General features: G+C 44.0%; 1 protein-coding gene and 1 pseudogene across 5 annotated transcripts in view; one reads left to right on the top strand and one right to left on the bottom strand.

Annotated features, from left to right (window-relative positions):
* Positions 1-25,369, bottom strand: part of FOXN3 (forkhead box N3) — a 406,233-nt gene that overhangs the window by 80,326 nt on the left and 300,538 nt on the right. The window lies entirely within an intron of this gene.
* LOC137761994 (large ribosomal subunit protein uL6-like) overlaps positions 22-25,369 on the top strand; it is a 28,484-nt pseudogene continuing 3,136 nt past the window's right edge.

Below are 25,369 nucleotides of genomic sequence, written 5' to 3'. Positions count from 1 at the left end.
TTTGCTGCATCTACTGTGAGAATGAAGACCATTCTCAGCAATCAAACTGCAGACATTCCAGAAAATGCTGACATCACACAATTACTGTGTGAAGGGCCACACAATTACTGTGAAGGGAACCAGAAGAGCCTTTTGGAGGGACTTCAATCATATCAATGTAGAACTCAGTTTCCTTGGAAAGAAAAGAAAGAGGCTCCAGGTTGACAAATGGCAGGGATACAGAAAGAAACTGGCCACTTTTCGACTATCTGTATCACGTACAGAACATGATCAAGGGTGTTATGTTGGGTTTCCATTACAAAATGAGGTCTGTGTATGCTCATCTCCCCATCAATGTTGTTATTCAGAACAGGTCTCTTGTTGAAATCTGAAATTTCTTGGGCAAAAAATAGATATTCCGGGTTCAGGTGAGGCCAGACATTGCTAGTTCAGTACCTCAAGCCCAGAAAGGTGAGTTAATTCTCAAAGAAAATGACACTGAAATTGCATCAAATTCAGCTGCTTTGATTCAGCAAGCCACAACAGTTGAAAACAAGAATATTAGAAAAATTTTAGATGGTATCTACATCTCTGCAGAAGGACCAGTTCAGCAGGTGATGAGTAAGATTTAAGTTATCCAGCTACAGAAACAACAAGATGCCAGATGATTCCTAAGACCTCTCTGCGATATTTTAAAGAGGCACTAAAAGCCCTGTATTGACTTGGGAGAAAACAAACAAAACCAAAAAACCCCAAAGGAACAAAACGTGACCACCCCTCCCCTTAATGTCTTCTTCTCATACTGAGAACTAGTGAAGTGCAAAAAACGACTAATAGAGTAGGATACCTTGATCACTCTATTCCTTTATCCCATTTATAATTCTTTGTAGCACTCATAACTGTACAACATTGTATTATATTATATCACATTTGGTTATCTGTCCATCTGTCTGTCCTATTTGTCTGTCTTGCTTCCCCCACTGAAATGGAAGCTCCATGTGGGCAGGACCTCTGTCTTGTTCACACTCTAGCACATTCTATAAGTACTAAAAAAAAGTTGCTGAATGACTATGGGGAACTCAAGTCATATGCCTTTTTTAGATAGAGCATTTCCAACTGCTTAACTTCCCCCAGATCCCTTCTCCCGTAAGCAGCTGCTCTTCAGCATTATCCACCAGCAGGACCATCTCTTAAATCAGTTTCACTGAACCTTTAGTCTTCAGCTCCACTCTCGACCCTTCCCAAGTCCCCACCTTCTGTACTCATAGCACCAGAACAGCCCAGTCTTGGGAATCATTTCCAGGGGTCAATTTCAATCTAGGGTGCTGGAACTTCCTTTGAGGCATGTGGCTTTAGGCAGTATCAACGGTCACTCTGTTTACCTGGTCCATACAGCAAGAACATGCCCCCTAATCCCAGCCCTGTGTCTTGATTGGATCAATTTGATGTACCTCTAATTTAATTTGCACCCAGATCCTGGGGATGTCTGGAACTAATCTGATGATCTTTAAACTATTATGTTTTCCATGTATGTCTCAGCTGCCAATATCATATACGGGGACTTTAACGTGAAATAATAACTTTAATTGCCAGTGGCTTCTAACTTCTTACCATATTCCTCATTATTACAGTGCTGGGAACAGACAAGTGTTTGGCAGCCTGGGGGACACACAGCCATTGCCGCCAGCCAGACAGTGGCTTTAGGGGTCAGCTGGGCAGTCCTTCGGTTACACAGAGAACTACAGGATATTTTATTTTGTCTGTTCTATTCAGAGATACATCCCAAGCACCTAGTGTGCAGTGGGTGCTCAATAAGTGGCTGTGGGTTGAATGAATACACCAAAAGCTTGGGAATCTCTAAGTTAGAGTACAGCAGCATTTCTTAGCTTAAAACCTGATAATGAACATCAATAACATGGCATTTACTGAACTACATCTAGAATGTGAGTGAAACGTATCAATTTCTAAATGGTTTGGGGGGAGGGAATTATAAATTAAAATTCTTGCTATTGGAAGAGTTCTAGCTTACTACCCTTGCCGCCATGGAAATGACAAATAGACAACATAATTACAGACTGCCAGTAATTAACATACACCCAGCTAGAGCAAACATGAAAATTTAAAATGAACAATTATACACTAAAAAAGAGACTGCGAATGATCCACTGGGGGAAAAGGCAGAAATCAATGAATGAGACGGTGTTAAACAGTCAGATGTAATTCACTCTACTTTCCTCCTCCCTAAGAGCTTTTCCAGCCAGGCGCAGTGACTTTTTCCTGTCAAGCCAGTGGAACCAGAGCGCTGAATTGGTATCTCCAAGCAGGCAATTTTCCTAGTTGTAAATAACCAGCAGCTTTGTGGGAATCAATTAGGAGGTTCCCATCTCTTCTCGATGAGTCTTATTTCACTCTATCCATCTTCCTTCATTAATTTCTTAAGTTGGGTTTAAGGGATGCAGAGAGAAAGATTATTTGTTTTGATCTCTCAGACTTCTTGGGGGAGGCAAGGTGAGGAGCAGAGTTTTCAGATCTTTCTCACTAAGAATTCAAGTAGAATACTTTCAAATCACTCTCCCTTTTCAAGGCCCGAAAACTGGATGGGCATTGAAACTACACGGGCATTATGTACTATGTCTAGCAACAGAGGCTTAAAGCCTGTAAGAAAATGATGGTCACAAGACAAATGAAATCAATGTAGGTGCAAATAAACTTTTATTGCAAAGACGCAGATGGTCTGCAAAAGTCACAGTCTCATATAACATGGTCATCTCATGAATCAATTGTTTAGTCTTAGCCCTTGGCCCTACTGTCACTCGTTGGGTTTATGGTGATGGCAATAATAGTCCTGATCAGAACAATGACACTAATACTAGAAGCTGTCAATTACTGAAAACCTGTCATGTGCTCGATACTTTACTATGTTCTTTCTATTGCTCAAAACAGCCTGGCAACATCAGTATTATTATTCCCATATTACAGATGAGGAAACTGTGGTCCAGAGATGTTTGCATGGCTTGCAAATTCTGGAGCCAAGAAGATTTGAACCCAGGTCAATGTCTAGAGAACTAGTTGATCCCAAAGATAATCTTGTCCCACGATGCCGTGTTCTCTCTTTTGTTCAACCAGCAAAAACTGGTCAAGCCCCACTATTGGGCAGGTATTCCCCCTACTAAGTCTGAGGCTTGTTGAGGAACTCGGCATGACCTCACCTCACAACAATGGGGAGGAAGAAAGGGACCAGGTAAACCAAGTCAGCCTCTGCAGCTGACGCGGGGCCTTTTCCCAGGTACCCGGACTTCTCAGTAAACATCCATCAGATCTCTCCCCTGGCTAAAATATTCCTAACTGTAGAACTGACTGGCACTTGGATCATTACCTCTTTGGAAAATGAGGTGTAGTAAGAAAAAGAAAAATTCAATGGGAAAAAAAAAAGAGCAGCGGGCACAAGGAAGAAACATACAGAAAAAAATACAAATGGCCTTCAACCTCACTCAGTTAAGGAAATGAACCAACAAAACGCCACTTTGCAACCCAATCTGTAGAATGTCCAAGACCAGCGGATACTTTAATCCAGCCACACAGTGAAAAACTCCGGAGTCCCAAAAAAGGATAGCTGTATATGCATTGATACAGAAAGATCTTTATGATCAGAATAATGCATATGGTATGTCCCCATCTGCATAAATGTGCACACGTACTCAGGTGTGTAAAGGCATCGGCTATCAAACGACACGTAACAAACTGATCGTGCCGGTTACCTCTGGGGAGGGGGGCTAGAGCTGTATTTCTCTGACAGGAGGATGACAGTTTTCACTATATATCTTTTTGTGCTTTATGATTTTTTTTTTTTACAACATATTAAAAAGAAAGGGAGAAACAAAGCGGAGTGGTGAAGAGCGGGCAGCGACTCGCCTGGGGTCTCACAGATGGTCAGTGTCTGGGCCTGGCCCCCAGAGCTCTTCCCACGGCAGCAGCATCTATATAGGCAGTTCGATTCTCTACACCTCACTCAATACTCGCCACCCACAATGATCACTCTTGGAGAAACTGCACCAACCTCCCTGGCTCCATGATTCTGTTAGTTAGCACTGACTGATAAGCCACAGTTTTCCAATTAGCGCCATCCCCCATATTACAGACAATGGAATCCTTTGAGCGATGAGTAGGGGATGACGCTGGCTGGACCAGTCAGAACTCTATCCCTGTGACACTCTCTACTCAAAATGATGCCCTATGGCCTGAAGTCCAACTAAAACATTTACATGGATTTTAGGTTTCTATATAGAAAGTTCATGCTGAGGTTAAGTCCTCACGATGTGCACAAATATTACCCAATATGGATTATTCCCAGCGAATTTTCCACTTCGGTCCAACGTGTAACCAGCCACTTTCCTATTAACCACCTACTGTCCTCCCTACATACCCACGAGGCATCGGCTGTCAGCTTGTAGAGATAAAGCTCAAACCTAGCAGCATGGTTGCCTCTGCATTTTGGAGTCAGCCAGAACAAGTGACATGACATCAGGTGACACATTGTCCTTCCAGCCTCAGTTTCCCCATCTATAAAGTGGAGACATCAGTGTCTAAGGGAAGAACCAGAAAGTCTGCTGGTTCTGTGGAAACAGTAACCGGAGCTACTCATACTGTTGATTCCTTTCGCCCAGCTAAGCAATAGGCAGTTGACTATAAATTGCTTTTGGGGGTTCCCCTCAGAAACCCAAGCTCTGGAATATGCATTCAGATTCCTGCAGAAGTGTGGGGGGCATCACTGAAGTCTGCGTGAGGAGTCAGGGTCACCGTCCTTCTCACAAAAATATACAAACACAGCCCTACTGCAGGTGTCAGGTCCATTCACACCGAGCCTCTTTCTCTGGAGCTGCGCCTTCCCTCGCCCACGGGGAGAGCCCCGGGTTGCCATGATTCACGTCATGAGACGGCTCTCCTGGACCAGCTGACTGGACCGGGGAGGGGGGTGTCACATGACTACAATTCTTCCAATCAGAATTCCCATTGCTCCTGGGAATTGGGAACTGAGACCCAAAGATGGCTGGTCCACCTGGGCTACTCTCGTCTACAGAGGCTATTTAGCTTGAAAGCTACCGATGACCACTGACCACTTCATACACAACGTTAGAGAAAACACAGAGGACGCACAGAAAGAAGCAGTGAGGAGCCGAGTGCTGCCTGCATTCTTGGCAGTCGTCTGGTTCCCAGTCCTGGTGCCTCCCAGCTACAAGCCTGGCCTTGGGGTCCTGAGACCCTTGGTACTGCCTCCAATAGGTCTCTATCTTTATATATTTCTTCTTGAGCTAGCTGCTTTCTGTTACTTGCAACCAAAAGAGGCCTAAGACATTCCTAATTCCATCTTTGCAGATCCCAATCAGCATTTCAGAACAGCCTGCAGATGGCACTTTCCATTCTGAGACAAAGAATTATTATTCTAAAAGTGCTGAATTTGTGCTATTACCTTTATTTTGCCTGATTGCATTACTCAAACAGAAAGAGCTATGAAGAATAATAACAATAAAGATACCATTAAAGTAAAATATTTGACACTCATAAGATTAAAAGCTGAATACAGTAATCTTCTCATAATCGTTGCAGGATATGCAGCACTTAATCAACAATTACACTGGGAAAATGCCCGAGACGTGATGCTTAAGTAGCAGGGAAAAGCAAAGGAGAAAGTCAGGAAATCACCATAAAAAGAGAAGGGGGTATTATCCAATCTAAATACTGCATGTATTATTGTAAGAGTTCTACCTTTTCCTATCAATGCTATACAAAAAAATAATAATAAAAAACAATCCAAGAATACACACCCTGAACCAAAACACTCTAGTGAAAGAGCTATTTTTAAAAACCACGTAACAGTATTCACATAGTGATGGCATAGTCCATTAACCAGGGTGCTTGCGTGTGTGTGTTTTTTAATAGCTTTATTGAGGTATGATTTACACTTTCTCTATACAAGAGTTTCTTCAACCAGTCTTGCCCCCTGATGGGAGAGAGAAATGAAATGGTCCAAGCTGGAAACCAGAACCTGGTAAGGCAAGAAGCTGGGGTGAGGCCAATTCAGAAACAGGAGGAGACAAACCCTCCCTCCTAGGAGGTTGGGGGTTCACATCCCCGAAGAGTCATACAAGTGATTGTGAGGAAGTATGTATGTATTTTCATACACAGAACGTCGTTTTTAAAAGGCGAAGTACAGATGCCATGTCAAAATATCTCACGACCAAGAGGAAACCTCTGAGCCACCTTGGGAAATGAGTAGCCATTTAAGACACCCGCAATCTCTTTGGGCTAAGTCAGATTTCTACAACATGGGTTTTATTTTTAATGTTCTTTTTAAAGAGCTGATTCTTCATTCAGGATGCATACAATGAAAGCAGCACAAATACCCGCACTGTATTATAAATAGCCTCTGTTAAGGAGGGCTGGGAGTATCGCAACATATTTTAACCCAGATATAGTTTTGACAACCCCTGTATGTTCTTTCATAACCTCTAAGTATCAGCCTTGCTGTGTTATTTCATAAGAATACATCCTTGATGGCTGCAGCGATAGACAATGAGGCCATATCATGACTCCATGAACACATAATAACGCTGCCCTTTTCTTTTCTGAGAGGGTTTATTTTCCTTCTTCTACAGGTAAATGCAGTAAACCTGACATCATGGAATGCAACTGAAGTAGTAAATGACCAATGTCAACCACAATAATAGTGCTTCAAAAAATTACCTCAACAATCCTACTTTTGCCATTTTCCATGACCTATGGAGGTGAGGGAGCGCCACGAATGGGCTCCTGCAACGCTGAGGGAGGAATCTAAACATAGCCGTGTCTGCCTTGCATCCACCAATGGACCCATGTGAGCGCTCTCCTTGACATGCCTCAGTTCACATAAGAGCTCTCCTAAGTCCATCTCGCAGGAGAATGAAAACAGCAAAAAGCTACATTCAGCCCTGGCTACACAAGAAAATCTCTCTGCACTGATGCAAGATCCAACTCATTGTCAACTAGTAGAGACATGCAGTTAATCTTCCCACCAAGTATCTAGAAATCCTATTTGTACAGAATTGAGGCAAAATCACCCTGAGAGACCAAGCAAAATGAAATCAAGTTTCAGCAAAAGACAAAATATTTTCTTAGGCAGAAACATATCACATTGGTACTCGTCTTTCCTGACCTTAAATCTGACCTTATAATACAAAGGCAACGCAAGGCAAGGTCCCCAAATAATCCAGGAGTCTTGAAATATTTTCCCTTGTCTACCCCATACCTACAAATGCCATCTGCAAGTCCTTCTACGAGTCCTGTCTTCAGGAAGCAAAGACACACAGGAATCTGCCTATGGCCAAATATGTTCAGAGTTCACGTACCAACTGTCATGAAAATCTTATCAAGTGTGAAGGGTATGAAAAGGCAAATTTACTAGACTTGTTTTAGGTTTGTTGTCTGATTTCCCATTAGGCTCTGGGCATGTGCTAATATGTAAGCTGACATATACATACAAAAAAAGAAATCTGCCCTTCAGGATATGATGTGTATAAGAATTTCACTTCAAAGGAGACCATAGAGAAAAACACTTACCTTGTCTTCTTATAGCTACAAGAGTGAAGACTCCCCAGACTTAACTTTCTCCTTAAGATTATAGAAAAGGGAAACACACAAAAAGTTCAGATCAGGGCATGTGAAAAGCCAGTTATCCTTCATACACATACAAAAATGTGTCAGAACGGCTTCCGGAGAGGGCTTTTGGCATGGATGATCAAATGTTAAAAACCAGAGGGGCCCTTCCGAATCGTCTAAGTCCAACTTCCTGACTTCAGGTAGGAAGTCAGGAAGCACTGAAGCACGTGCTTCCTAAATGAGCATGTGTGTGCTCATTTCCTTTAACTCATATTAACCGAGCACCGACCATATGCCAAGTACTGTTCTAAATGCTGGGAATACAGCAATGAACAAAGAAGAAAGTCCCGGCCTTAAGGAGCTGATATTCTAGGGGTGTGACGAGAAGACGGAAAATAATCAAGACTTATATTTTGTCAGGTGGATGGAAGTGCTATGGGATACACAGTAGGGGTTGCTGAATGAATTTCACAGATGGGCAAACTGAAGCTTCAAAAGTTGCAAAGCTAGTTTGAATTCAAAGCCGCAGAGGAACTGGATAACCTAAGTTCTGGGCTTTTTATGTTTTTATGCAGCAAAGGAATACCAAAACGCTAATAAATACAAAGGAAAAATTAAGTGTAATGAACACGCATCCTATTTCTGGAAGCACATGCAAAAGATACACAGGTGGGCATCGGTCACGTTCTTCCTGTTTCCGTCTTTAGGATGCTGCACTGATCTATCGACTGAGAGCTGACAATCTTCAACTCGAAATATCAAAGAAGTGTTCTGGGGCATAAAACACTCCAGGGCAAGAAATGTTTTCTTGTTTGAAAGCAAGAAACAATATTCACTACAGGTTTCTCATTTCAAAATTTTTTGGGCTTTTAGTGCTTGAAAAAGGCACTGGAAGGGAAAAAAAGAAAGACGGAGAGAAACAGGAGCTTGGCTTTTCTCATCCCTGGCTCTTTAACTGGATATTTCTTGCGGTATACATTTTTCCCCCATTTGGAGCTCCTCAGCCTCAGGATTATAAATCACTTGTGAAATAAAGTAAAGAAGACTGTTTCATCCACCAGGGCCCTCATTTGGAAAAGCAGTTCCGTGAGAAAGAGGAAATTTTCAGGTAAAAGAGACATAATAGAATGCTTCAAAATTCACATTTCTCCCTCCTTCTCCCCCAAAAGTGGAGCTTTTCCCCGTGTGTGCTCTGTAAGTGGCCTGGTTAAACACACATGCGTGCACACACACACACACACACACACACACAAACTCTGGAGGACCCCAGCAGGGAAGGGGGTCCCCTGAGACACATGGTAAGCAGCAAGGGGACAGAGCCCCACCTGCCCTACCCACTCCGCATGCTGCAAGCCTACAGGCGCCCTCTCTGAGCGCTCAGGATCAGAGCGCAAACTCCAGCAGGCCAATGACTTACAAATTTGATTTAAAAAATGATCATTTTGGGGGTGTAGTGGTGGAGCGATGGCTAAAGGGTATGGGCTTTTTTTTTTTGAGGTGATAAGAATATTCTGAAATTAATGGTGGCGGTGATTGCACAACTCTGTGACTATACTAAAAACCAGTGAATTGTATGGTATGTGAATTAGACCTGAATAAAACTGTTACCAAAAAAATGTCAACATTTTCATCAACCCCAAAATATCAACAGTCTTTCTCATTACATTACCCTAATGCTAAGAGGTCACCGCTGAGAGCTGCTGTTCACATTTTAATTGTTTTACATCTTTAAATTAAAAGATATACTTTCCCAGGGCATGATTTCCTCCAGGCCTGGGTGTCTGCACTACAGCAGATCAGAGGCCCATGAGGAACATACCCCAGGGCTGAGGTCCTTTACCCTGAAACGGTGGGTTTCACATATTCCTATGCTCAGTGTTCTGAAGGCCCCAATGAAGGGCAATTAGAGAGAGTGGGGAGAATCTTGGCTTAGTCCCTATCTCTTTTCTTACGTTGTTTGGGGAACGGAGCTGCATAGCTGAAGAAAAGAGAAGGCAGTACATGGTTGAAAAAGCTCAAATCTGGATTACTGAGAAAATCAAATTAAATGAATAATAACTCCTCTCCCAATTCATCCCTCCAATTTCAGGGTGTAGAATATAGGGAGAGACTTTATTTCCTTCCTTCCTTCCACTCATCAACTATCCATCCACCCAACTGTCCATCCATCCATCCACCCATCCTTTATCAAGAGTCTCCTGTGCAAAAACAGAGATACAAATAAAATAACTTCTGTAAATTGCAAAGTGTATATAGAACTTAAGTATAATTATTGTAATCAAACCTGAAGGATATCCTTTTTACCTCTTTGCCCTCATATCCACGCCTGGGAACTAAGAAAACTTTGATGAGTAAAACCAAAAAAACTGGGTTATTAGTGGAGCTTTATGGAATCCAGGAGAGCTAGGAGAGGCCAGAGAAGAATTACTAGAAGATGTCAAATTAGATCGTACTTCCAGGTTCAATTAAACAGACAATTCAGTAAGTTTATACCTTAGGCTTGAATTATGTTAAGGAGAGAGAAAAAGTTGTACAGTTCAAGGCCTCTGCTAAGAGTTTACGGTAAACAGCCATGTCTGACCGCCTCTACTACCAGCACCCTGGTCAAACTGCCATCATCCTCATCTGGATTATGACAGTAGCCTCTTAACTGAATTCCACTTCCACAGACCCCGCCACTTGCCCAGCTATTCTGTCCTCCACTCTCCAGGGTGATCTTTTGTTTGTTTGTTTGTTCTATAGTTTTTTAAAAAACTTTTTATTTTATATTGGAGTATAGCCAATTAACAATGTTGTGATAGTTTCAGGCACACAGCAAAGCAACTCAGCCACACATATACGCGTATCCATTCTCCCCCAAACTCCCTTCCAATCCAGGCTGCCACATAACATTGAGCAGAGTTCCCTGTGCTATACAGTAGGTCCTTGTTGGTTATCCATTTTAAATACAGCAGTGTGTACACATCAATCCCAAACTCCCTAACGTTTTTTTTTAATTGGGGTATAGTTGTTTTACAATGTTGTGTTAGTTTCTGCTGTACAGAGAAGTGAATCGGCTATACGTATACATATATCCCCTCTTTTTTGGATTTCCTTCCCATTTAGGTCACCACAGAGTACTGAGTAGACTTCCCTGTGCTACAAAGTAGGTTCTCACGTGGAATCTAGAAAAATGGTTCAGATGAACCTATCTGCAAAGCAGAAATAGAGACACAGGTGTAGAGAACTAACGTATGGACACCAAGTGGGGAAAGGGGGGTGGGATGAACTGGGAGATTGGGATTGACATATATATCCAGGGTGATCTTTATAAAAAGTGTACCAGATTAAGATTAAGTCTTGCCCCTCCTCAAAACCCTCCAACAGTTTCTCATCATAATTAGAATAAAACCCCAGTCTCTATTTCATGATTTATGATGATCTGGCCTCTGCTTGCCACTTCCAATTCCTTTCCTACCACCTTTTGTCTTGTTCATACCTCTCCTGCCACATTGATATTGTTGTTCTTTCAACAAGCCATGTTTGTTCCTGCCACAGGGCCTTTGCACTTGCCCTCTGCCTAAAAAGCTCTTCTCCTACATGGTGACATGACTGGTACCTTCTCATCATTTTGGTTCCTACATCAATTCTTCAGAAAGGCCTTTCCTGGCTACCTTCCCTAAAATAGCACCCTAAGACCACCACTCTACCCTTGCCTTGCTTTATTCTTCTTTATGGCAAGTATCCCCACCTGAGATCACACTGCATATTCATTTCTCTATTTGTGCTTTCTGTCTTCCCACTAAAATATATATGTCACAGGGTAGAGACCTTAGTACTTATTCACTGCTGGTTTCCTGAGGGTCTAAGACTGTCACTAACATACAATAGGCACTTTATAAATATGCAAATAGATGATTCTGAGCTTAGTTCTACCCTCCACAGTTCTGCATTTTAGTATTGTTTTGCTTTTCGTCAACAGAAGCAAATGATCTATAATCAGTGTCTAGAACAATTTTATAACTTCATTATTAATATTTTTTCCCATCCCCATCTTCTCCCTTTCCTGATGGCTGGTTTTAATCAAAGGCAGCTTTCAGCTGATATGGGCCTAAGACCTTGAAAATATAGCAACCGTTGTATTTACAGATATGATGCCCATGGGGAAGAAAGTCAAAGCTGAAACCCTAAGCATGTATCTATGTACAGCGCGTTATGTGAAACTTGTGGAAAACTGCCTGCTTTCACCTGTTGGGGAATTGATTGAAGTATGAAATCTACTCTACCCAGGGGAATAAAATTAAAACTTCCTTAACTGTAGAAATCATTTTGGTTTGAAGTAAAATGAAAAGGCAAAAACTTCAATTAAGTAAATCTCAAGAGCGAATAATCCAAGAAACCGGTGAATTTTTTTAAAAGCCATTCTAATGGTTTAAACAGCTTATTCAAGTGGTCTACTTTAAAATGCCAGGAATTCAACCTCTTGATTTAAGAGCTCTGGAATTCAAGTGCTTCAAATTGAGAAAATAATACACAAGTAAATGGTCGTAATTTCTTCTTTGTGCTTCCTGGCATTACATCCTCCAGATATACAGCTCTGTGCACGGTCATCTCCCCTAAGTGCCTCGCATCTCTCACGGGAAAGTGGAAGCTAGGACAAACACCACCTTGCTTGAATACTGAACACCATTCCTTAGTTGAAATTATAAAGCTCTTGCCTTAAAATTACAAACAAGCGATAAAATAAATATTTCAGGGGCTCATTTAAATGAGCCCCTTGGGAGTCTGGACTCAACAGATGGGCTGTATTCTCAAAAGCTTGCCACGGTGGAGAGGAAGGTAACTAGAAATTCCTGTGGACCCACATGGTGTATTTATAGAAGACCTGGAGCGGTCAAGGCCTCTGTTGCTGTCTTCCCTGTCACTGCTCCATCCTCCTTTCCCAAGCCCTTTCCCCTTTCATCTGACAGCGTCTTCACTTAGCTGGAATCACAGACACAGAGCTCCTCAGCTGAGTAATTCTTAGAACAGCGGCTGTCAGGTAAGGAGAATTTATTTACAAGCATTGCAGCCTTTGAAATGCTAGGAGAGCCACTCAACGATGCAGACAATAAATACCTTCCAGTACGGATCTATCCAAACAGATGCTGCATTCTAGGAATGAAACAGTAATTTCCCAATGTTTCACGTAGACAGTCATCCTGCAAGTGGGACAATTACTACACCATTCACTGGGAAAGCATTCAGCAAGCGCCTACTATCCGCCAGGGACTGTGGCTGTGGAGAAAGGTCTCACAGTCCCTGAATAAGATGCTTGGGAGAAACACACGATGGTACAACGCCATAAAGGCCCAGAGGTGTGCGGGGCTACAGCAGGAACTTGGATAAAATCCGACAGCTGCCGAGGAGGGGTAGACGAATTCGGAAGTCAGCCAACTACAGCCAGCCCATGGGCCAAATTTGTCTGTTTCTGTATGGATGCCCTATGAGCTGATGATGGCTTATATATTTTTTAATTATTGAAAAAAAAATGAATATTTTGTGACATGAATATTATATGAAATTCAAATTTCAGTGTCCGTAAATGAAACTTTTACAGGACACAGCCAGAGTTTAGAAGCTGTAAAACCTAACTGTGTGATCTGCAGAGTTTACAATATTTACTATCTGCTCTTTATAGAAAAAGTGAGTCGACTCCTCCAGTCCATTGGACTAATGCAACTGAGCAGGACTGATTTAAAAGATATAAATGTATAACTAACTCCAGTGTACTGTGTGATGGTTAGCAATGAGACACCTTTGAGAGAATCCACAAAGACATCTGTTAGTTACAATGTAAAACAGCCTTCGATGTCTCCTAGACCAATGCTCACATTCTGCAGGTGAGGAACTGGACCCCAAGAAGTCAGGTTACTCTGCCAGGCCCATAGGGAACGGCACAGTCAAGAAGAAAGTGTCCTTGCCGTCCCCAAACTCATATATGTCCCATCCTGCTAACTGAAAGAAAAAAACAAAAGATCTTTACTGAGAACTACCTAAAAAAATAAAATTAGGCTTTGAAAGGGCTAGATTTATATTTTTCCTAACTAAGCGCCCCTACTTGAGAACCTCCTTAGAACGCACCACCTCCTTCTTCTCTAACCTCTGATCTTCTTCCCACTATACTCTCCACTTCCCAGATGCTTCCTGCAGCCCCGTCACACCTGATGAAGGCACGGTCCCGGAATATGTCCTAGGCCATCCAACCTCACTCACAAAACCACCCCTTTTGCCTGGGATCCTTTTCTTAGTTGTCTGATCCATCAGGTCCCCTAATTCTCACGCTTTTGGGGTCCCCAAGCTTTCCAAGGCCTACAAATGAGACCTGGAAAGCAAACTCACTCCAAAAGCACCTTGTAAATTTAAAGAAAAAAAAAAAAAAAAACTCACTTAAACGTCTCTAAAAATAACATTATACTAACCAGTCAAGAGCATAGTTTATATATAATGATATTTAATGTGGGAGGAGGTAGGTGCACCTTGTTAGTTTAGTAGGATAGAGGGGGCTGACTTGAGCTAACCAAACACTTAAGATGCCCTGCTGTCCTTCTATATAAAGACCCCACCCAACTGCCATGTCCTTTATGAAATGTTTCTTCACTTTCAAGTTATTTTCTTTGTGTTCTAATAGAATGTTCTATTTTCAATCCATAAAATCATTTCTAGGCACAAATAATAGAACATACCTACAGAATACTACTGATATGCTATGAGAAGCACGAAGTCGTCTGAATATATGGCCTTTGACCTTGAAGCATTTACAAACGAGGGGACAGAAGTCATAAAACAACTCAAAGGCATAAAGTAGCTTTGTGACACACTAGCTAAGAAGTCAGACAGGTTTGGCTGAACGTGTCGGGGAAAAGTCCTTTGGAAGCACTGTATGTTGAACGGCAACCATTTACTGAGTGTCTACTAGGCGTCATTTACACACTTAGTCATTTGAATCGTCTCCTTTACTCTTTGTAACAACCTCACAAAGTAGTGATCCTTATACCCACTTAGCAGATGAGGAAATGGAGGTTAAGCAACTTGACAAAGGACACTCAGCTAACAACCAGGTGAACTACAAGCCAAACCCAGGCTACCGAGCCTAGGATTACTTTTATTACATGAGCTTTTCAAACTGGGTCATCTGCTACCACCCACACTCCGCCCCTGACGAGTGATGGTATTTGAGAAGCCAAGATGAAAAGGATACATTTTACCTGAGCCTCCATTTTACATGCAACTTTAGGGAGAGTTAAAAGTAAACAAAAACACTGTTACGTGACTAAATACACAGATACAGCATGAACAGAATATAAAATTTGCAGAGGTTTTCCATTAAAGAAATGGAAAATACAGCAGTGAATGTATTGCCCCAAAGCGTGGGGAGGTTTGGGACTGTGGAAACCACCTGATTTACCTGACGAGGGCAGTCGCTTTATGGAGAGACGGGCGACAAGGTCAGGCAGAGCTTGGAAGGGAGCTGTCAAGGGCACTGAGTGTCTGTGTCTTGTCTCCGCATGGGTCTTGGTGGGCCGTGCCAGTGAGAAGAGCGTGCCGCAGTGCGTCGGGCACCTGGGTCGCCACAGTTCAGCTATAAATGGCTTCGCTGCTGCCCCCGCTTGTCAGTGCTCATCGAGGCATAACGCGAGATGGCCCAGGCCTGGGGGGACCAAAAACGGAGGGCACACGCGTGTGCAGGCATCCTCTAGCCTTACTCTCGGAAGGGTTCATGGCCATCGTGGAAAAGGGCCTGCGGCAGGAACCTGACATTCACGCTAGGGCTTGAAGGTTCTGGAAGAGTGACTCCAAGGAGCTCCCCAGGGAGCGCTGCCCAGGGCTGCTACATGTTTGTGCTGCCTCGGGGTGGAGAGACGGTTCCAGTTTTCATCACTGCATTAGGCCTGGTCCCTCCTGTTGGCCCTGAAATGCTGTCCACGGGGGAGATCAAATGGTTCTTTCCCATGAAATAGACTGGGCTGCAGAAATCTCAACTGAGAGCACAGAAAAGATCAGATCTTATTTCACCCCCAGAGTCGTTTCTTAAGGTAAAAGTCTGGCTGGTGGGAGCTAATGCCTTTGGGCCGGAGCACCCAGAAACATGCCAAATTACCAGAAGGGAACCGCAATTCAACCTTGTTCCAAATGAAGGATAAACAGACATGTCTGTCAAGATCCTTCCTTATAAATCTTCTGCCTCCTCTTCCCTCTTTCCAGTTTCTCTGTTCCCTCTCATTAGCCATCATGGTATTTTCTGAGTCCCTCACTGCCTTCTTGAAATCCTCTAGGATTTCCTCATTCTCCAATCCTTTCAATACTCCAGCTGTACCCCTGAGGAAGTCCCTTATCCTCTCCAAGTCTCCATTCCCTCATCTGTATGTGTCCCAGAGGCTGTGCAAGACTCTATGGCAATGGGCCACACAAAGCCCTGGGCACCAGGGCTACCCACACCAGACTCAATGATGGTCAATTTCCTTCAGCCGTCAAGAGCGGCCCCAGGACCCAGCTTGTTTGGGTGGAAATCCCAGCTTTGTCACAGAAGAACTGCATGCACCTGAGCAGCTAATTCCAATTATGAAACTTGTGCTCTGGTCTCGTCATCTGTCAAAACAGGTCATAACAGTACCTGCCTGCATGGGTTTTCATGGGGATGAGTGAATTAAAGCCAGCACAACGCTTAGAAGAGCGTCCACACATAGCGAGCAGTTAGTTCCAAATGTTTCAGCGGCCATCACCACCGTCCTATCCTACCTTCAGCAGGGCTGCGTTAATTGCCCAAACCTGGACTATTTCCCCAGTAGAACCGGGAAGCTTGCTCTCTAACCAGTGACTCAGAGGCAAGAGCCCGAGTGAAGCGGGGTGTATGGTGCTAAGAACCATGAACCCGGACATCACGGCGCACGGCCACTCAGGTCCAGCCAGCTCCTGGCCTGAGGCAGGGTGGGCCCATGCTGCCGTATCTCCAAGTTGTCAAGAGAAGCCAGAAATCTGAACACTGCTGTGAAAACTCCTAATTTTAAGCATTGGCAATGAATTTGTATGTTCAAAGTCACTCTGACAAACAAAACCCATCTGTGTGCCAGATCTGCCCTCCGGCCACCCCTCCCCGGCCCATCAGTCTGTGCCCTCCGCTGGGTGGGGTCATTTACAAATTGTGCTTCTGAACATACGTCTCTTCCCAAGGGGCCCCAGCAGAGCTTCTCGTCCTTCTCACCTCCTCAGACCCAGAGCCCTCAAGGCCACCTTCTTTGGCCACACCCTCCCAGCTGCGGCCCGAAGTGGACCTTCTGTTGATCCACCCCCCCCCCACACACACACAGTGCATTAGAGGCACTTAGCGGGGATCTGCAGGAGAGCTAAGTGCTTTAATGACACTCCTATATCGATTTAGAGCTTTTTTTATTCCTCCACTTGGATTTCCTGAACACGGTGCATCTGTGCAGTGAACTGTCCTGGAGGCTAGGTTCCCAGAGGCCAGGGGCCCGTCCATCAAGTTCTCCCCCAGCATCCCACCCCCCTACCCCGCACACAGGGAGTGCGTGACTCTGTGCCAACGAATCCTTCTCCTGATGAAGGCACAGAAGGCTAAGGGCACAGTGCGTTGTTCAGTGTCTTTGGAGAAATTCACACAGTCATGCCAACACTTCTGTCTCCACAAGCCACCTGCCCATGTTGCCACTTTCTGGTCTCCTTTCTACAAATGCACGGTTTCAAGTGGTGCCCAAATCTCCAGCTGTGTGGACTCAAGTCAAACCCAAGGAGACTGAGCTCTCCATATTTATATCAGGCACAGGCTGTCTACTCAGATGAGTACTGCTGGTCTGCGTTCATTCATTCATTTACTCATTCACTCATTCACCAAGCATCGACTCACTCCAGGTCAGACACAGCACTGAGCACGGGAAGGGCCAGAAAAATTAAGTACAAAAAGTCCTATGGCAAAAGTCTATTCCTGTAAACAGAGGCTAGATGGGACCTTAGGAAATGTTGCCACCCAACACTCCCGTCTGGATGAGGCGCAGAGTTGAACACAAACTCTACACATCTGCCTGGAAGGAGTGGTGCAAAGATCAAATCAGAAGTCCTTGCTCCCGGTCCAACGCTCTTTTCAAAGCACCCTGCAGAATATTCTAAACAGGATTCGAACAGAACCATTCATAAGGCCTGGTGTCCAGACTCAGACGTCAGCAAACTGGGATCTTCAGGGAACATGACCCTCATCAAGGTCCTCAAGAATCCATCAGTGAGATTCCATCAGTGCCTTCTGCATAGTAAGCCCTCCCTACACATTCTAAAACCATACCAAGTGGTTCTCATGCTTTTTTGGGTTAATGTTCCAACGCACCTAAGGCACAAAACCCCTGTCCATGGGTGATGGAGATTCACAAGGAGTCTGAAGGGGGTGTGTGTGTGTGTGTGTGTCTGAACACTTATCCAACAGGCACACCTGATATGCCTTTAATGAAAGGATTCAGTCTGGTTACCTGCCAGCCAACTAAGTAAAATTAGCTGGCACAGCCCTGCCCTTCCTGCCAGCCATTCCCACATCCTCCCGAAGGACGCCTGCTATCATTTTCAAAGGGGAGATCGAGTAGTCTTTCATGGAACAACTGGCATTGAAAAAAGGCTCTCCACACCATGAGTTTCAATCTCCCTCAAACTAAAACCAGTCCATCAGCAAGACAACGCCTCCTGTGATCCAAGCCTGTTTTTGTGTGCCCCTCCTGGGGTGGGGCGGGGGGCTGCACCTGAGCAGACAGTTGATGGGCAGCTCAGCACCAAGGGAAGCAGGGGCAGGGATCAAGGATGTCTCTGCAGACCTCGCGGTCTTGCCACGTTCCACGCGGCCAGGACAAACAGGCTGTGTGTGGGTCTATTTTGGTCACACAGCTGCACACATGGGATTTATGAAGATGTCTGGCGCTTGGCTCCCAGGAGATTTGTGCACCAAGCTGCTGCTCTATCGGCAGGAAAGAAGCTGAGCTCTGGATAGTCTGCTCACATTTCCTCATTCCCACTGAGCAAGGTATATCCCAAGTTCTGATCCCTTACGACTCTTCCCAAGTCACGAGCCTTCTGTTTTTTCTTTCCCCAATTCGCAAGAGTGCGAGGCTATGCATTACTGTGTTTGGCACCCAATGGCCTCAGTGTTCTCTATCAGGCCACTGCCGGGCTGCCTCTTCTTGGTGGAATTTAGCTTTATTGATTTCTATTTCTGACTTGCTCGACACTGCCTCATTCATTATTCAGGGAAAACCTGGCGATGAGGCCACAGTTGATATCCTGCCAACAGAAGCCTGAGCAGGTGGGACCTCTGTGAATCTTCAAAGAATCAGAACCTATAAAAAGCAGTGTAGTTTAGACTCCTCGAGTTATTCATTTAAGACCTGGTCAATCTGAAAACCAGATTGTTTTCTGTGTGAGTAGCAGGTTAGGTGAGTAGGAAAACACACGGGGTTAACCACTGAGGCCAAAGGTTTGAACCCTGTATAAACCAATATAAATCAGTTATCTTTGAGCAGAGAAAAACCCCACTGTTTAGTTGGAAAATGAAGCCCTCCTTAGCCACCCACCCTGCAGGTATGCGGTGGGGGTAACTGGGACAGGGGCTGGAGGTTCCCATTAATCACCATCATCAATTCCTCTGCTGACTCATGGGCACACGGACACGTAAGGATACACACCCACCTTACTGCTAGAGGCTGAGTCCCACCATCTTCCCACAGGGTCGATGGGTGTTGATGGTGAGGGCAACACTTCCAAGGTGTTATAATAAGATGCAGGCGACCAACCCATTTTGTTGTTTTGTTATTTGTTTTCTTCTTCACAGAGCACAGAAGGAAATTATATTTAAACCCTAAGAAGAGAATTTCAAATTAAAGAGTGGGAAGAAGTTCCTTCCAGAAATTCAGGCTGAAACGTACTATCGAAGAAAGTAGTAAAATTATCCTCTAGAGAAATCTTTTAAGAACAGAACTAATTACCACCTGTAAGTACCAATTTGTGCATAATCCGATTCTGGGGGAGGAGGCTAGATGAGAAAATCTCTCAAAATCCCCTCTGGGCTTCCCCACCAGGTTGAATTTTCACCACAGAAAGTTTGAAATGCTAGAGCTGATTTCCGTTTGCGGCCCTGGTGTGAGATGCTCTCCGGTCACAGGTCTTCGGCCGATTTTAACCTCAGCGTTACACGAAGTGCACAGCTTGGGGACCAGTGAGAACTCTCCAAGGGGCAGGGTTTCTTCAGAACACACAGATGAAAAGACAGTGGTGTGTGCACTTGTACCAAACTTTGGGCATCATATCCTAATACCATAATAGAGACTCTGTATCTGTCTATTTATTTTTCTAATTTGTAAAAGTAAACGAGACTTCATAAAGAATGAAATAGGAAATAACCATCTGTCCTTTGGCTGAAAATTGGAATGTCTTTGAACACACACACACACACACACACACACACACACGCACTAGAGCCATGACAAATGGGGCTTAGAGTCACATTACAAAAGCGCTGCAGGCCATGGCTTGGGATGGCAGTGAGATCCTGGCCCAGTGGCGCTCCATGGCCTTCCTGAGGGGGTGACACTGGGGTTGTGAGAGAGGCTGAGGCAGGGGACTCTTGGCCCCTAACCCCTTAGTTCAACCAGACACTTCTGATTTCATGTTTGACCTTATTTCAGCAAGGGGGTCGGGGGAAGCAAGGGGAGGGGGAGGAGAAGGAGAAGGAGGAGGAAGGAAAAGAAAAAAGAAAACTTAACCACAAATGGAGTGCCAAGTTTCTGGATTCTCCTGGAATGGGCAAATTTGGAGCAGATCCCAGTTCCTCCATTTCCTTCCTTAGTTGCTCGCCAGTGACTGGGAGATGACGACAATGCCTCTTCCTCACAGGGCTACGGTGAGGTCTAGCGAGGGGAAGCAGGTATGGCCCAAGCTCGGTGCCGAGCACATAAGAGGCAAGGTTAGTAAGTGGCAGCCCCTGTGACAAAGCCAGTACCACTGGAGCCCTGTTTACTGGTAAATATTTTCTAAACCTTATTATATTTTCTAATGTAAAGAATTCATATTCAATAATGATAAATATAACTAATAATTAAAGTGATCCAATTTAAAGATATATTCAATGTGCTTTACCTTCAAACGCCTTTACTCACATTACAGTATACCTTCCCAATCTGTATCGCTTCCCTTCGAAACTCTACCTCGAAAAGGGGTGGAGAAAATATGAAGAGAGGTCTGCCATGGGAATGCATCCCGTTCTCCCCTCCCTGTGTCCCTTCAGGCTCCTTCACTCTCCCCTCCTTCCTCTCTAGACTTACTCCCACAGGTGAGTTTGGGCCTCTCACGTGATTGGTCACTAGCAACTCGTCAACCCAGTACTTCTAGCTCTGGACACTTACCTGGTTTAGTTACATTTTTCTCACTACCTAAAACAGAAGCTGTCAAGTCTGTCTGAACATCAGCATCACCTGGAAGCTTTTAAAAGTACAGATTCCATGGCCCTACCCCAGCCTAAAGACGGCAACATCCCTGGGCTATCCCTGAAGAACTGGCTTCTGAACGCCTCGTTGCCATTGCCCTGCCTGAAGAGATGTTACAGAAAACCACCCATGAAACTAAGCATAATCTTCAGGATGCATCTTGCTACATAACTAAGGATTTCTCTCACTCTCTCTGAGGAGCTAAAGGACAAATTAGTACCAGGGACCTCTGCATTCCTCTTTGGTGACAAGTTGATTTTAATCTGAACATTTAAACCATACAAGTGATTACGTTTCTCTCGTTGCCTTGGCTACCGGGAAGCTCAGAGCCACATTCATGACTGACCACTCTATCCTTTAAACCAATACATAGAACCTAGGATATTAATTTTATATATTAATGTTATCTCCTAACTCTACCTTGCGTATCCTACCCTTCTTTTCCCTTTATTTTGATTGCTGCATGTCCTTTAAAAAAAAATTCTAGTTACATTGCATTTTCGTAAGCTATTGCAAATTCTTTTCGGAACAAGGTAGGATATGTTAGACAAACTAATTAAACATAGTCATTGACATGCAGCCGTTTTCAACACAACAGCCCTAAAGTAGATGGTAACAAGCACTGAAAGTAGAGACTAGGGCTCCAAGGAAACCTTTTGGCTTTGGGGTCACTACCCCCAACAGAAACCTTCCTATGGCCCCAGTTGTCCCAGAACACCTGCAAACACTTCTAAACTGCATATTAAATATGTTTTAAGACTATGAATATTTTCAACAGCTATACACATTCAAAATGGGGAATCCTGAGGTTCAATTCTGAACCTACTGTCTCTCAATCCCATTGAGCAGATCCACACATGGAATTTCTGGTCCTCATGGAAATGTACCAGGTTGGCCTGCAAAATTACAGACAAGTAATAGATCCTGGAAGTCTGTGGCACTGTGTATCAGACAACAAGAACAGATCATTTAGAAGACCGGAACATTATTCCAGTTGTTTAAAAACATGTAATAATTTTTAAAAGTCCCGGATACAGCAAACAGCCTGCCCCTGACGTCCCCACATCACCCTCCTTCATGCTTTTAACTGAACTAACTACCCAAATACTACCTGTTCTCCAAAGTGATCAAAAAGATGATTATCTGCCTCTGAAGTGCTTTCCTGTATCGGTTAGAGACTCTGTTCTCCCGAGCACAGAGCCAGGAGTACTTCTGATGTGGCCAAGAATCTCGGGGGGCTCAGCCCGTGGGGCAGCCTGGACCAGAGCTCTGGGCTGCAGGGAAGACCTCCCCTGTGCTTGTGGTGATTGCCATGTACTGTTAAAATACAGAGGGGCTCCTGGTCCTTCTCAGCCCTAACTCTGCCCATCTGCACCAAAAGGGTGGACCAGCCAAAGGTCTCCTGGCTGGCATGGTCTGGGTGCATTCCAGCTTTGCCCCGGGTCTCACGTGTATGGGCAACGAGACCTGTTTTTGGCATTCTGTTAGTTGTTATTTCTCTCACATAACCATGTGAGGATATGGACCAAGTTTATTAAAAAGGAAAGAAGTCTCAGGTACATATATTAGGCACAAGGAGGGGATGAGATCTAAAGCTTCCCTATTCTCTAAGATTTAAGCAGCCCAGAATGCCTTAAACACTCTGCCATTTTACATTATTGCAAACACTGCTCGATCTTTGAAGATGTAAACTAACCACTAACAATCACCTCATGAACATAAATTAGCAGTTGTAAAATTTATTTTATTCTTTTATATACTTTAGTTGTCTAACCAACACAACCTTATTGCAGCCAGTAGAAAGTGAATAAAAAAACTACCCATGATCCCATGGCTCAAAGTAACTACAATGAAACTTTTAGTAGATGCCCTCTCAATCCTCACATATGTATGTATCTTGGGGTCAGCCTCAGTCTGCGCCATACACAGAAGCAGTGTGCTGGATTCAAACCCAGGGCTGTGCAACTTCTTTCTTTCTTTTTTGGCGGTGGGTGGGGGGAGTAGAAAAGAAGAGCTTTATTGCTTTGCCAGGCAAACGGTGCCACAGCCGGCTCATGCCCTCAGAACTGCACGTTCTGACCTGGAGGAGTTAGTGAGGAGTTTTATGGTAATGGTTCAAAGAGGGCGTGATCAGCTCGTGGACATTCTTCTGATGGGTTGGTGGGGAGGTAAGTGGGAGTCGGCATCATCAACCTTCTGGTTCCAACCAGTCTGGGGTCCACATGCCTGTGGGCAGCAGACAGTTAACTTCTCCCACCTGGTGGGGGGTTTAAGTTGCAAAACCGCTCAAAGTTATTGTTATGTGTATCCCTTGAGGGGGAATCAGGACCCTGGCCTGAAGGCTGAACTATTGTTTCTTTTCTGTTGTTGTTTATTGTTTGTTTTAAATTTTTACTGGGGTGGGGCATGCAATTTCTAATTGCACCTAAGGAAACCCACCAAGCCGTCATGGTCGTAGTCGTTTCAATTACGGAGTGCTTACTGTATGCCAGGCATTGAGGTGACCCCATGTAAATCTTCCCCGTGACCTCGCCTGGTGGGTCTTACTTCGCATTTCACAGATGGAGGAACTGAGACTTGAAAAGATACAATATTCCTAGTGGGTAAAAGAGCTGGGATTCTCCACATCGCTAATTACTAGAGGAATGCAAATCAAAATTACAATGAGGTACCACCTCACACTGGTCAGAATGGCCATCATTAAAAAGTCTACAAATCACAAATGTTGGAGAGGATGTAGAGAAAAGGGAACCCTCCTACACTGCTGGTGGGAACGTAAATTGGTGCAGCCACTATGGAAAACAGTATGGAGGTTCCTTAAAAACTGAAAATAGAACTACCGTACAATCCAGCAATCCCACTCCTGGGCATATATCCGGAGGAAACTCTTAATTCAAAATGAAACACACACCCCTATGTTCATAGCAGCACTATTCACAATAGCCAAGACATGGAAACAACCTGAACGTCCATCAACAGATGAATGGATAAAGAAGACGTGATACCTGTATACAATGGAATATTACTCAGCCATAAAAAAAGAATGAAATAATGCCTTTTGGAGCAACATGGATGGACCTAGAGATTATCATATTCAGTGAAGTAAGTCAGACAGAGAAATATGCTATCACTTCTATGTGGAATCTAAAATATGACACAAATGAATTTATCTATGAAACAGAAACAGACTCACAGACATAGAGAACAGACTCGTGGTTGCCAAGGGGGTGGGGTGGGGGAGGGATGGATTGGGAGCTTGGGATTAGCAGATGCAAACTATTATATATAGGATGGATAAACAACAAGGTCCTATTGTATAGCACAGGGAGCCATATTCAATATCCTGTGATAAACCATAATGGAAAAGAATATGAAAAAGAATGTGTATGTGTGTGTGTGTGTGTGTGTATATATATATATATATATATATAATATATATAACTGAATCACTTTGCTGTACAGCAGAAATTAATACAACATTGTAAATCAACTATACTACAATAAAATAAATTTAGAAAAAAAAGAAAGAAAAGCTGGGATTCGACGCCAGGACTGGTGCCAGTGTGATAAGAAAGGAGCATCCATCTTATATTACTGCTTTTGATTATGCGATGCACCCTTTGGGATTTCTTTCCTTCCTTTCCATACCTCTGAGCATACCAGGAGGAGAAGGGGAGTTTACTCCAATTTGAAAGGATGGCAGAAAAGGAGAGCTGGACTGGCCTGGGGAGGGCTGCTTTTGCCACCAATCTGCCCTGTGACCCAGAGATCCTGGACTCCCTGGGCCCAGCTTACCTGTCTGCTCACTGAGGGGGTGGCCAGCTGGGTGTCTAGGAAACCTTCCAGCTCCGAAATTCCACGACTCTAGTTGGTTCCTGCATAAACGCACCAAGTGCAAATTGGAGGCCTGCGTGATTTGTGGCACTCTGCTGGTATCGCCAAAATAACAGTCCCGAATACAAAATTACCTTGTTCCGAACAAGGAAGCAAGTACTTTTTAATTAGACAAGAGGGGAGGATGAGGACAAATTAGGACAGAAAAAATATGCTAAGTCACGTAAGAGACACACGCAGACACTCCCACAACTTAATTTTATACTGTGATGTGACCCCAAAACTAAGGGTGTGTACGTTCTTGCACTATCACTGAGATAAAAAGAGCAGAACACCTGATGTAGGGTATGAATATAAGCCACACTGCTGATACTTCAAAGCCTGGTATCAATGACTATAGGAGTGAAGAAAGTCCTTCAGAAATATTTATAGGCAGA

The sequence above is a fragment of the Eschrichtius robustus genome, chromosome 1 (assembly GCF_028021215.1).
Source record: "Eschrichtius robustus isolate mEscRob2 chromosome 1, mEscRob2.pri, whole genome shotgun sequence".
Taxonomy (NCBI): domain Eukaryota; kingdom Metazoa; phylum Chordata; class Mammalia; order Artiodactyla; family Eschrichtiidae; genus Eschrichtius; species Eschrichtius robustus.
Note: the sequence above shows the minus strand (reverse complement) of the source record. Positions and strands in the feature narration are given on the sequence as shown.